We start from the raw sequence: 12279 nt of genomic DNA on the forward strand, positions 1-12279 counted from the left end.
ACAGACATTTGAACCAAACTATATTTTGCCATGTAAAGCTAACTTAAGCCAAGTTAGAAATGGAAAAATAGTTTGGAACCCTTTTCTATAGGCTTAAACCCCTGTAGTTACCCCTTTCAGCATGCTCCACCCCTTAACTGGTAGTTGTAGCTGTTCCCAACCATAATAGCTTACACACCAGGTGCATATAGTTTAAGGCCTTATGTAAAATCCCCTTCATAAGCCCACCTTAAACCACATAATTGCATGACACATTGAACCAGAACGGCACAGGCTGGACGTCGCTGGAGACAACCTTCGCTGGAGGCGACCTGCAATCCTGACGTTGGTCTCCACTCTTCATCCGGTGGCCGCTTCTTCAGTTCAAGCCAAGGGTACCCCTCTGTATGCTGATTAATCAACACTTCCAATCGTTGTGGATTTACCATTGTGGATTATATGACTTTTTCCAATGGATTACAGACTCTGTTTCCAAGGGGTTAAAGCATTGCTACAATGGAATTATCGAGACGATATGGAATTATAATCAACACAATGGAATTACCAAGAACATTGTGGAATTACCTTGACTTTTGTTTTCCTTGCTGGATTACTTTTGACTTTTGTTTTCCTTGCTGGATTACTCTTGACTCTTGTTTCTTTGCTGGATTACATCAAGCTTCAAGGACAATCGACGACGTAAGTCCATAGTTGGAATTCATCTCCATGGACAGGTGATGATTTCCAAAGGGGGGACTGTAGTGGACTAGGCCTACGTCGAAACCCAGTCTAAGGTCAAAACTCTTGACCTTTAGAACCTTGTGGGACAGAAGCTGTCATTTCATGTATTTGAATCCATAAATACAGGTTCACCCATCCTGAGACTTTCTTTCTTGAAGATTCAAGTGAAAAGAACACTCTCTTTTTATTATCATTACTATCTTACAAATGTTGATAATCAAAGTGTCTTAGTTCAAACCATTTTAGATGTTGCAGTGAACTAATCAATTTTATTAACTGAGTAATGATTTTTATTCTCATGTTAAAAGCTGTTGCAGAGTTTATGCATTTTCTGATTTCTGCTTTTGAATGAGCAAGTGTGTGCGTTTACAAGGTTACAGTCAAACGAAAAACAAGTTGTTATGTTAAAACTGTCATGTTTTAGAATCCTCTCAGACGTAAGTAGAGATGTTTTGCACCTGTTTCCTGAAACACGCCAAAACAAAACCCTCTCGGTCTGTGAGAACATTTCTGAGCTGTCCCATAACAATTCTCGCTGTCTCTAACCTCTTACGTCACAAAACCCACCCCGTCTGGTCGTTTCTGACCAATGAAAAATCCCAAAAAGTGAACCGGGAAAGAGTCTTTAAAATGTCAGTACTTCCTGGTCTACACAGAGTTACAGAGTTGGAGAGTTGTCAGACTTCTAGAGTTCTGGAGTTCTGAAGTTGCTGGAGTGCTGGAGAGTTTTCTGCTGGTTCTGCTCAAGTTCTGTTAGAGACGGGATGATCTTGACATGACAAAAGGCTCTTCCGAGTTCCATGGGATTATAACTTTCACTAGCCACTACTTCTGACGAGCTACAGCCACTATCAGGAGACGCTGGACAGGTAGCGTTAACGGAATTCCATATCTGCTGATAAATCTTCAGAAAGGTAATGGATCAAGTTTCCTACCAAGCGTACCGAAGGAGAGCTGGGCTTCTGATGGAGAGTGTCGGTTCTGGTGAACATTCCTCCCTTCCCATTCAATCTTACTCCCTTTAACTTCTTTCATCTTTAACTTTCTATCAAGTAGAAATTCTCCCAGATATTTAGAAATGTCTGTGTAAAGTGCTTATTCACATCCGTGTGGGTAAAAGATCATAGTTGTACAGTTTTATAAATGTCTGTGGTGCAGCAACGGAAAAATCATGGCCGTATGATTTTTCCTGATTGATTGCTTTGTTGTTATTTTCATAATTTGCCAAATTAATGTACATGTTTGATGTTAAATTTGATTCTGTAAATAAATGACCGCATTCATTTTGATGGGTCAAATCTAAATGACGTCTCACGTTTGCATTTCCTTAAATTCAATGCACGTTTTATTCAGTCCAGAAAAATGAGGAACCCGCGTTAAATGATGAATATATCCCAGCATCTGTTCATCTACATGGAGGTGTAGATGTCTGTGATGGTGGGGAGGCTGATTCCAACAGATTTCTGTGCAGCCTTCACCACTCTCTGCAAAGCTTTTCTTTCTGCAGCTGTGCAGCCTCCATGCCACACATTGATGCTCGAGCACAGGATGCTCTCCACTGCACACCTGTAGAAGGAGGTGAGGACTGAGCTTCCCAGACCAGCTCGCCTCAGCCGTCTGAGGAAGTAGAGTCTCTGATGAACTTTCTTGATCAGGCTGGTGGTGTTGTTGCTCCAGCTGAGGTTGTCATTCATGTGTACACCCAAGTACTTGTAGCTGGAGACCACTTCCACCGCAGATCCTCTTATGTTCAGGGGGGTGTAGGTGTTTTTGTTCCTTCTGAAGTCCACAATCATCTCCTTTGTCTTCTTCACATTGATGTGAAGGTTATTCTCTCTGCACCAGCTCTCCAGGTGTTCCACCTCTTGCCTGTAGCTGGACTCATCATTGTTTGTGATGCATCCCACCACCGCTGTATCATCTGCAAACTTTACAATGTGACAGCCTGGATGGGTAGCTGCACAATCATATGTGAGCAGAGTAAACAGAAGGGGGCTCAACACACATCCCTGAGGAGAGCCAGTGCTGAGGGTTATGGTGGAGGAGGAGAGGTTGTGGATCCTCACTAACTGTGGTCTGTTTGTTAAAAAGTCTAGTACCCAGTTGCAGATGGAGGGGCTTAGTCCTAGTGTGGATAGTTTGTCCATCAGGGTTTGGGGGATCATGGTGTTGAAGGCGGATGTGAAGTCCACAAAGAGCATACGGACGTAAGAGTTTTTCTGCTCCAGGTGGTTGAGCGCAGTGTGGACCACAGAGGAGGACATCTCTCAGACTGGAGGCAATGTGTTCAACATAATGGTACTTCCTCCAGTTATTTAACAGTCAACAATGGTGTACCACAAGGCTCAGTCTTAGGACCCACTCTCTTTACAATCTACATACGTAATGTAGGTAAAAACATCCCTGATGTATCCATACATTTTTTTGCTGATGACACAGTTTTTTTATTGTCGAGCTAAAACAGTTGAAAAGGCTTTCCAGTTTTTGAAATCTGCAACTTGACATCATCCAGACAGATTTGTTCCACCTCAAACTTGTTCTAAATGCTGACAAAACCAAAGGGATGCTTTTTTCAAATAGGAAGTTGGTCCCAGCAGTTCTTCCTCTGATTTCATCCTGAAATGGGTTGAAGACATTTGAGCTGTTACTGTCTTTACCCACAGTTTAGATTAGAGGTGGGTGGAGAGACACAGCTGAGCCGCGCATTATTTGTTTTTAGCATTTCAGCTAGTTAGTATTGCGCGCAGCTAATTAGCGTTATGCCAGTACCAACAGGTGGGTGGCGGGTGCACAGTTCGGTTCGGTAGTTTGGTGTGCTCGGTTCTGTTAATGGGGCGGGGCGCCCCGCTTGTATAATGTTAGGGGAAACACCGACATATTTACGTCATAAAATTAGCATATCATGATATAATGTATTTTCTTGGGCAAGCTTTTTTTAATCAATATATGGACTGTATTTATATAGCGCCTTTCCTTCTTATCAAGATACTCAAAGCGCTTTACACTACAATCTGTGCCTCATTTACCCATTCATACAGAATTCTATTAGATTGCTACAAAGATAAACAAATCATTCTAAAGAGACTAATCAGTGCTTTAGATCACATTCATACACCGATGGGACACACATCGAAGGCATCGAGGGGTTCAGTGTCTTGCCCTGAGACACTTCGATATGTGACTGCTGGTGGAGTCGAACCCCCAACTCTTGCATTGGAGGACGACTGCTCTAACCACTCAGTCATAGCTGCTCCAAATCATGAACGATATGATATGGCCCAATCCTACATTACATAAAAATGGATTTAAAAATAATTTCCATCCTCAGTGCGCCAGACCCGTCTGCCGGGATAGGGGTTAGGTCTTCATGAACACGCAAGGCTGGGGTCCGGGCAACGGCCTTCTGTGAGTCACCAGTTCGTATGATCCTCCGCGGTGACCAGTGGAGCTCGGAGCTTGAATAGTACACAAGGCCGGGAGCCCAAGCCCCAAGTCGGCATTGGACCACGGTGTTGTCTTTATTGTTTTAAAAATCTTTGAAATACTAAGTAGGTCCAGCCATGCTTTGAGTTCCGAGAAATTGCAAATGGCAGATCGGTGTTTTGAAAAGTTTCTGAAAGATCCAATGACTCTACCCCCTGACCAATCAGTGACCGACAATGTTCTGACGTCACGTTTTGGTACCTGCTTGGCCAGATTGGAACCACAGAGCCAAGGGTTCTGAAAAAAGGGGCCAGTTTTAGGTACCATTACTAATGGAAAAGCCTTGGAACCGGGCTGGGTCGAGTCGAGTCATGCTGTACGGGTACTAGTACTATAGAAAAGAGGCATAAGAGAGAGGTGGTGCCAAAAAACGAGGTTATTTGCATAATACATGCATATTTTATAAGCTTAACTTATAACTGATAATCAACATATATTTATACCCCATATCGCTAAATTGTATACAGAGACTAACAAAAGATAACCACAAACACCTGGACAGAACGTGCAGGTGACCCAGATAAGGACTAATAATTAGAATGGGACACCAGGGAGTGCAAGGGCAGGAACCAGCCACCAGAGGGCACCATCCTAATAATGGCATCATGAATTGAAGGGAAACCCTGTAAATGAACTGGCTTACACTCATTCCAAATGTGTGAATTCTTGATTTGAATTTGATTTAGATGCACGTTTTAAATTTCCTTTTGCCTTATTACTTATTTTTTTGTGTTTGTCAAAAGCTGAAGAACTGTATTATTATGTTTTAATGTGTTTAACTTACTGTTGGACGTAGCAGTAGTTATTATTATAACTGGAGGGTACTAGAAAGTGGAGTCTAGATCTGTTGAGCTATACATTCTTAGCTTTCACCACACAGTTTTGAGCATAAACAGAAGAAAGTTTATCATGTGCTCACTTATTTTTTTAAACTCCCCTTTTCAGTGTTTTTACAGTTATGATTTATCTCAAGAATAATGAAGTGTGTATGTCAGGGGATTTTTGGTCAAGATTTATGAATGTTTATCACTAACTAATGTTAACGTAATGTTGAACTATATGTTTTAGTTACCAGAGAGTTGTTCTTCCTTCTCAGAGAGGAGCCTGCATGTGCAGCTGAGGTCATCATTGACTGTAAGCTGTGATAGCTGATAAGCTTACTATAAAAACAATTCTCACACACTGCCTGGTGCAGACTCTCATGACCAGGCTCCAATGATGTAGAGCTTTAATGCATCTATGTAAACCTGTAAGTGAAAGTCTGCACTTGCAAGTAAAAACCAGTTAAAATATCTTCTTGCGTCCTCAAGTGTGGCTTCTTTCAGTAAATAAGATGAATAGAGGACATTTCTCCAACAGTGTACTTTCTTAATATTTGACTAAAAAGCTAAAAACATATAATAAAGTAAACACTCTTTGAGTACATTTTGCCTGCAGCCTTTCCTGCCAGTAATAAAGATGATGTAGAAAATGAAAGTGTTGTGTTGGAGTTGACTCACCTGTTTCAGCTCAGGATCTGTAAAAGGAGTTATTGTTTGGTTTAAAGTCAATTAGCTGTGGGGCTCAGAACTGACTGGACTTAAAATGTTACAGTTGTAGATGTACATTTTATTAATGTTGATCCAGAGGTTTATGAACTATTTTGATAACAAAGCAACAGTTAAAAATGCACGCACACACACAGACGATTGCCCACATTTGATCTTTAATTAACTCAAACAAAGAAAGTGGTTGAATATCTAGCAGGAACAGGTCAAACCAGTAAATTGTTCTTTGTGTTTGGAGAGTTTCAGATAACTTATCCTGTGCAGATGAAGCAGGAAATAATATTTTATTTGTACAAGAAATAAGCACATTTGATAAAGCCAGACAAAAAGTAAAGCAGTTACATTTTCAGGCTTTGATGGTTTAATATATTTGACTGAACTGCAGCTGATACGTTACAACAGAAAACTGCAGGTACAGAAAACAAGTAGATGGGTAGATGTTAGAAGAATGACGTTCTAGCAGAGGAAGGACTCAGCTGACGGTAATGAAACAATGGAGGTAAATACCAAAATAGTACCGGAACCGGTTTCCTTCATACCACAGAAACATCTTTGCAGTGATTTGTGCGGCCTGCCATGGGATTATTGTGACAGAAATGCTACAGACTGAGATGGTATCTGTGATTTAGCTACATCACCTCAGCGGTCAGAGAATAACAAACTTTATTATTTATGCACCATAAAGCCATATTTCATTGTGGTGAGTCACAGCGAAATACGACTCATAGAAGGCTGCAGAGAAAGTTTGAGGATCAAAAGTTATCCCTGTTTTAGTCAAGACCTCTTTAAGAATTTCTGCATTTTGCTGACCAGCACTGAGAGTTGGGACTCCATCAAAAAACCTAAAAACAGAGACAAAGAAATGGTTAACTTGATGTCTGTTGAAGTCAAAAACTGTCACGTTAAAGTTTATAATGTTACGATCTTATATCTCTACACACATTCTGACCTAAAATATCTACTTAGAGGCAACGTGGGCTACTTTTATTACAGATTTAGGTTGTAACAAGATAACAGTGTGTTAAAATGTAAATGAGGTCATGTCTTACCTGACATAGACTGTGGAAGCGTCTTTGTGCTCTATTGTGACAGACATATCTAAGACCTTTACGTCCAAACCAGGAGGGAGAAACCAGGACAAGGATATAAGATCAGAACCTCCAACCTTTCTCAGGGTGATCAGTGCAGGCCAGGAGTCAGGCATCTTTTGACCTGGAATAAAGAAAAATGCTCCTGGTTATTTAGGTCTTTTGCCACTTGATCCTTTGAGGAGAACTTTGAGAAGCTAATGAATGAAGAGAACAAAAGAGAAGAGTAGAGGTCATAGAAACTGTGGACCAGGAAGTGGGAAAGATTAATGAGGCTGAAGTCCAGAAATCTCTCAAAAGAATGAAGAAGGGGGAGGCAGTAGGAGCTGATGACATACCAGTGGAGGTTTGAAAATGTCTTGGAGAGATGGTAGTGAGGCTTTTGACTCAAATATTCAATGCCATATTCGAGGATGATACAATGCCTGAGGATTGGAGAAGTGTGCTGGTGCCCATTTTTAAGAACAAGGGTGATGTACAGAGTTGTAGCAACTACAGGGGAATTAAGTTGAGGAGTCATACAATGAAGATCTGGGAGAGAGTTGTGGAAGCTAGACTTAGATGAGAGGTGACTATTTGTGAGCAGCAGTATGGTTTCATGCCAAGAAAGAGCACCATAGATGCCATATTTACTTTGAGGATGCTGGTAGAGAAGTACAGAGAGGGTCAGACAGAACTCCATCGTCTCTTTGTGGATTTAGAAAAAGCATTTGACAGGGTGCCGAGGAAGGAGATGTGGTGTTACATGAGGAAATCTGGAGTGGCAGAAAAGTATGTTAGACTGGTACATGACATGTATGAGGACATCAGGACAGTGATGAGATGTGCTGTAGGAGTGACAGATAACTTCAAGGTAAAGGTGGGGATGAATCAAGGATCAGCTCTGAGCCCCTTCTTGTTTGCTCTGGTAATGGACCAACTAACAGATGAGGTCAGGCAGGAATCCACGTAGACTATGATGTTTGCAGATGACATGATATGTGGTGAGAACAGGGAACAGGTGGAAGAGAACTTTGAGAGGTGGAGGTATGCACTTGAAAGAAGATGAATGAAAGTCAGTCGTAGTAACACAGAGTAGATGTGTGTGAATGAGAGGGAGGCTGGTGGAACAGTGAGGCTACAAGGAGCAGAGGTCACAAAGACGCAGGACTTCAAGTACTTGGGGTCCACTGTCCAGGAAAATGGGGAGAGTGGTAAAGAGGAGAAAAAGAGCATCCATGCAGGATGGAGTAAATGGAGAAAAGTTTCAGGAGTGATTTACGACCAGAAGGTGTCAGCAAAGGTCAAAGTAAAAGTTTACAAGACGGTAAGACCAGCTATATTGTATGGTCTGGAGACATGGACAAAAAGACAGGAGAAAGAACTGGAAGTGGGAGAATTGAAGTTGTTGAGGTTCTCCTTAGTAGTGACAAAGATGGATAAGATTAGGAATGAGAACATCAGAGATACAGCACAGGTTGAACAACTGGGTGATAAAGTTAGAGAGGCCAGACTGATGGTTTGGGCATGTCCAGAGGAGGGACAGAGGGACAGTGGGTATACTGATAGAAGGATGTTAGAAATGCAGTTGTCGTTGCACATCATTATTTCATTATAATTTTATTTTTCTCTCTTTGGAAAAAGGCGAGATGAATAAGATCATGTTTGTGTTTGATATAAATGTTAAATCTGTCTCTGCGTATTACATTATATTTTTATAAATGTTGATAATAATGATGTTAAATATTAGGAAACTAATACCCATTACACCTATTTTAGTTGACTGAACTTTTTTGAAGTAGATTTAGTCAACCAAAATATATTTACTAAAACAAAAATGACTGTAAATTAAATTTGAGCTAAAACTAAAATGCATTTTTGTCAAAAGAATAAAACTAATTAAATTTATGGTCAACATGAGTTAAACATAGTCAAGTGAAACAGTATTAAATAGGAATAGTGTGAAATATACAAACTTCTTGAAGTCTGTTTTTGTTTCTGTGTTACTTGATCAATATATGAAGTCTGAGGGCAGAGAGATAAATTATTGTCAGGCATGTACATTTCCTGTCACCAGTCAGGGAAAGCTGGCTGTGTTTAAAGTTTTTTATTTTTTTATTTTGAGTGTGGAAGTGAAGGCTTTTAAACTGTACTGAGTTATTTTTTTTTAGATGAACTCACAAATCTTCATAACCTCCTCTCCTTGTGTCCTGGTTGTTGGTCTTTGTTCAGCTGGTCCAGAGTTGAGATGTCTGGGTAGATTTCAAACCAAACGAAACAGAAACCTGTCCACCCTAAGAACAAAGCACCCAAACATGGTGCGCAAAGAACGTTCACACCTTTACAAAGGTGAACTGGAACAACCTTTCCACAGTTGCATGACACAACAAGCAGAGCTCTTCAGACCGAGGCTCAGCTACTCACCAACATCTCAAGGACACTTTAGGACTGAAAGGTTCATATTCTGGACAAAGATTGGTTTGAAAAAGGCGTGAAGCCATCTTCAGAGAGACCACTATTTATAAATGGTAAATGGACTGTACTTGTACAGTGCCTTTCTATCTTATCAAGATACTTAAAGCTCTTTACAACACAATCTGTGCCTCATTTACACATTCATACAGCACTCTACTAGATCTCTACAAAGAATAGTCAGAGCTTTATCACATTCATACACCGATGGGACACACATCGGAGGCAATGAGGGGTTCAGTGTCTTGCCCAAGAACACTCAGCATGTGACTGCTGATGGAATCGAATCCCCAACTCTTGCATTGGAGGACAACTGCTCTAACCACTCAGCCACATCCACCCCATAAAAGGAGGATGTTTCAGATTTGATTAGTATTTTCAGACATTTATTTACCCACATTTGAACAAACAATCATACAAGACAAAACTAATAAAATGTAACAATTTAAAAACACTAACAGTGATGAATGGATTCATATTGCTAACTGTTAAGAAATGTCTTAAATAATTTTAAAGTAATTAGTTGTTCAATTCAGACTGCTTTCATGCTGTTGAAGGAGCGATGCCGAACGCTTATTTCTCTTTTAATACAAGCAAAGGAAAATGCTGAGCGGAGTGCGTAGCAACTGTTGAATCTTTGTAAGAGTGAACCCAAGTAAAACTGAGCCTGGCCAAGCAGAGTGTCCTAAATCAAAGACATCCAGCGAGTGTGTGTTTGTCCTCTCAGAGGACGATCTGCAGCTCACAGCGATGTGTGAGGCGCCTGCAGCTGCTACAACAGCTTCATGATAAACTGTGTTCAATCACTGAAGACATTGAGTCGAGGCATTCCTGTATAAAACATCACCATAAACGAGCAAAGGTAAGACGGGTGATGATACCAATGTTGTATAGATTTGAGGGAGAAACAGGATCCATTTTGGTAAAAGAACTTAAGTTTGTATTTGTAATAATTTCTATCTTAACTAGAGGTTGAATTGACTAGTCATCTAGTCGATTCTAGGGCATCTCGTGAGTTATTATATTTTGTGTCGACTAGTCACAGTCACCCCCTGTTCCCAGCCCTATTCCACCTAATCCACGTGGTGGATAAAATAAAATAAAACTAAAAACAGCAGGGCAGTAGAGATGTCATTTCTAACACGGCCACGCCCAGCCCGAGCTAAAATAATGTGCTGGATGGGTGGGCGAGTGGGTTGGTGTCGGGCTTTTGATTGTGCCAGTGGACACGCGCGGCCAACGATCCAAAGTGGATCTCCAACCACGCTGACCGGACGGTTAAAAGACATAAAAAGTCCAGATGGATGACTGCCAGTGACCCACCTGAAGCACCAGCTGCTGTGTCAGCGGACACGCACGGCCGAGGACCATTATTAACTATAATAACTATAATGTTATAATAAGGTGCTCCACCACCGCCCACCCCACTGCCCTCAGTTCTATTCCACCCAGTCCACGGTGGTGGATTAAATAAAATAAGGCTAAAAACAGCGGGGCGGGCGGTGGTGGACTCCATCACTGCCCACCCCACTGTTCTCAGCCTTGTTTTTTACGTGCCGCATGTTTCTTTCACTTTTGCAGCTTAATAACTGTTTTGGTTTTCCTGTGACTTATTTGCAGTTTGATAAATGGTTGGAGCATAAATATATGCCCAATGTTTTGTTGTTCTTTTTAATGTAAATAATAAATGACGTTTATTTAAAAAAATGTTTGCAAATATGATATAGCATCTTGAGTTCCTACGACATCATCGACTAGTTGATGTCGACGTCGACTTTTATCATGTTAAAGTCAACTTTAAAAATTTGTAGTCGTTCAACCCCTAATCTTAACGTGTTTCTTTGTTTTTCCTCCTATAGAATTTTTTTTTTGTATTGAACGTTTTTTGAACTCCTATAGAAAGTACACCTGGACCTGTCATTCTGTGTTTGTCTGTTTCTACTTCCTGTCTTCTCAAACCCAGCTGGTTGACGCAGATGGCCGCTCGTCCTGAGCCTGATTCTACTTGAGGTTTCTTCCTGTTAAAAGGGAGTTTTTCTTTTCCACTGTCTCCTTTGTGTTTGCTCAGGATGGGAAACTGTGACTAAGTGGATTCAAAACAATCTGCTGCTTCCTTAGTGAACTTTTACTAATCGTCTTTTATAATGTATGTGAATTTTTTTGTACAGAGACCCGAGATAAAAGATTGGTACAGACTAGCTGTCACAGCAGAGCAGCAGTTCAGTTAAGAAAATGGTGACAAAATGAAATTAAAAGAAAAAATGTGAAAACAGATTCCACAGTCTCACGATGAATATTCTGAACCTGTTTCTAACACACAGCAAAACCAAGTCTAAATAAATTGTAACAAACTGAACGTTTTCCTGTTTTAGCTTCATATGTTTAGTTCATTTCACCATGATGGATATCAGACTGTTTCAGTGAAACGAAACCTCCTCATTTACCTGCTTGCTCCTGTTTTTTCCAGAAATCAGTCAGCTTGTTAATGGCAGTCACAAGATATGTAGCGTCTTCTCCATCCACTGAGGTACTGGCCCACGCTGTGGCAACATAACTGCGCTTCTCATAGTTCTGCAAACAGCAGGAGTCAGAAGTTTCACGTGACAAACAAACAAACAAACAAACAAACAAACACTGAGACTGCTGTCACACCTACCTCGTTACTTTCATCCACTGTGTATACCGGACAGGGGTTACCGTGACAAAACTGTGTGTAGTCGGCATGGCTCAGAGGCACAAAGAGCAGGACTGTGAGTGTAAACATCAGCTGCTCCATCGCCACCGTCTGCAGAAGAACTGCTCTGATGCTGCTCTGCACAGCAGATATACTCCTGCCACCAGATGAACGAGTTGTGCAGCTTTGCCCACACAGTTCTCACCTTACAGGATGGTTCACCTCACTCTTCTTCTAAGCATTTGCTTATCTGAAACTGAAACAGTGTGAGATCATTATTGAAACCTTCATGTTTTCTGAACTTTCTACAGTGAGG

The 12279-nt window shown here is 40.9% G+C and overlaps 1 long non-coding RNA gene across 1 annotated transcript; it reads right to left on the minus strand.

Moving 5' to 3' along the window:
* Nucleotides 1–6511: 6511 nt before the first annotated feature.
* LOC119420327 lies at nt 6512–11785 on the minus strand. Its single transcript, XR_005187296.1, has 3 exons — nt 11734–11785; nt 6800–6962; nt 6512–6592 (listed from the first exon to the last, which is right to left on the minus strand). It is a non-coding gene; the product is annotated as an uncharacterized LOC119420327 (long non-coding RNA).
* Between the last annotated feature and the right edge of the window lie 494 nt (nt 11786–12279).

Source organism: Nematolebias whitei, chromosome 1 (assembly GCF_014905685.2).
Source record: "Nematolebias whitei isolate Nwh7 chromosome 1, NemWhi1, whole genome shotgun sequence".
Classification (NCBI taxonomy): domain Eukaryota; kingdom Metazoa; phylum Chordata; class Actinopteri; order Cyprinodontiformes; family Rivulidae; genus Nematolebias; species Nematolebias whitei.